A 2,500-nucleotide genomic window follows, 5' to 3' on the forward strand; every position below is an offset into this window, starting at 1 on the left:
TACATACATACTTTTATATCGCCATGTAATAGTATTTCGTCTTTCCAAGGGGTCTGAGTGTGCAAATTGGCCACGTGACCCCGTAGTATGCAGTATTCTGCATATGTAAAGAAACATTTCATGGTCCACAACGCCCGGCCGCGCTGAGAAAAAATATCCTTCCGACTGGAGAACGGTTATTTTTCCGACCAATATTAAACGTTGTAAAACCCCCTTAGAGCAACAATAATAGGTAAATAATAAATAATTGTATAATATACAAGGATTACATACATGATTTGTCATGTGAAAGGAATAAATAATGAAAAGGAAAAAGATCGCGATTATTAGGTCCTTCACATTTTTACACATAGCACACGTATTTTCAGTCCGATTTTAACGTATTATAGCTCATTTTGTAGCTGAATAATAGATCTATTACATTATGCAATAAGGATTTTCAATATTTTCATGTGCTCCTCATAAAAGTGACATATTTTCAATATCCCTATTTAGGGTGTCGAAATAGTGGGCTTCGGAAAATATTCACCAAAAAAAAGTAAGGTTGACTTCTAACAAAAAAAAAAAAAAAAAAAAAAAAAAAAAAAAAAAAAAAAAGCCTTCTGCATATTATAGTAGAATGGTTCTATTCAGATATGAAATCGGAATGGCGGTATCTTTTTTTTTTTTTTTTTTTTTTAGGTAAAAATTTTAAAATGGTCAATGTAGGCCTACAGACACGAAAAATTACTGCCACCCAGCTTCACTATACGAAAGATTTTGGGAAAGCGTTACGTGGTGGCAATGTCCGGAATACTTCCAAATGCAGGTATATGATAGATAATTATGGTTTAGGAAGATTATGCTTCTCCCTTTAATTTTTCATACCATAAGGAATATGAAAAGAAAAAAAACTGCAATGACCGTTATTTCGGAAGTATACTTTTTTATGCAAGGTTATGTACGCAAATTTAGTCCAAAATAATCGTATTATGGCTCTTTTTGTAGATAAATAGTGTGTCTAGATAATGTAGGAAGCGGAATTTTCGATTTTTCCTGTGTTTCTTGTAAAGTTGATATATAAGTGACGAAAACCGTGTTTTTTTCAGATACCTGCAAGTCGACTCGGTAAAATATCCCCCCCCCCCCCCGAAAAAAGTGCTTCCTACATTCCCTAGATATAGGATGGTTCTGTATAATAAAACAATTTCTTGTTTGAAAAATCTACCACAGAGAAATAAAAAATAAATTAAAAAAGAAAAAAAAACAGACGATCCCCCTGAAATAGCGGGAGCGGGTCCCGCTATTCCCCCGCTATTAAATGCATGAATTATATTTGGTAGATAAAATTTTCCTCTGAACTCACCATTGCCTTAATGACCACATTCTGACCATGAGTGACCTGTCTTGACCTTTCCTATCTCTTTAACTCTGTGGGTCAATTTTCCGATTAGTTATCTTAGTTTATATTTTGAATGTTTGAGATTTTTCGTATAAATATATTCATATAAGCAATGTGTCTTGTTTATTCATATTTTTACTTCAATTAATCTTGTATATACAAAATACTTGTTTTTATTTTATATAATACATAGTTGTTCAGGTCAAGTCAGGTCAGGTCTTATCATGTGATAGACCATATCATGTGATAGACCATTTCATTGAAATGAGAAAGGAAATATACTTAAGTCCTATTAGTCAGGTGTATATTATATGCACTACTACACAGCATTCACCAATTATAGAAGAAAGATTAATGATAGAAATTCGAGTCTTGTATAGTTCACTTCATTTCGTTCAGGTAATTTCAGTAAGGCAGCTGAAATAATGTTGTAGTAACTTATTAATTAATATATATGTTAAAATGAACATCAATATTGTGTTTGTGATTCATTTCGTGTGAGCCCGCTCTCTCTTCACGCTATTCGCACTCATATTTACATACACACACTCATCTACGCAGACAACAGACACTGTAAACATATACAAATTTTCATTGATAGGATTTGTTGTGTTGTAAATGCTGGTTATCTCTTTTAACCGCAATGTTGCCACTGTGATGAGGCACAACAAAACATGCAATCATTACACACACTCTTCCAAGCAGTCAACAGACATTGTAATTATATACAGATCTTCAGGATTTGTTGTGTTGTAGTTACAGGCTATTTCTTTTATCTCGTGGCATTGCCTGTCGTGATTGGTGAGAATGATGCACAATACATATTTTTCTTTCTCTATGAAATGGCCATTGGTTCAAGTATATTCTCGCGAATTTACAATGTCATTTCCCTTATCTATTCTCAAATCTATCTGAGATGGTGTGTACCTCAAGAGGGTCCGTGAAGATCGCTATTACCATCTCCCTCACTTATTTTCTTCTAGAAAAATACAAAAGTAGAAACGAAAGTAAATGAAATAAATATAATAAAAACTGCAAATTAACATAGAAAAAACATCGGCTAGTAGCACTTGCATAACATCCCACCCTCTCTATTGTCTCTTTTCTCTATTATCTTGG

Source organism: Penaeus vannamei, chromosome 9 (genome assembly GCF_042767895.1).
Source record: "Penaeus vannamei isolate JL-2024 chromosome 9, ASM4276789v1, whole genome shotgun sequence".
Lineage (NCBI taxonomy): Eukaryota > Metazoa > Arthropoda > Malacostraca > Decapoda > Penaeidae > Penaeus > Penaeus vannamei.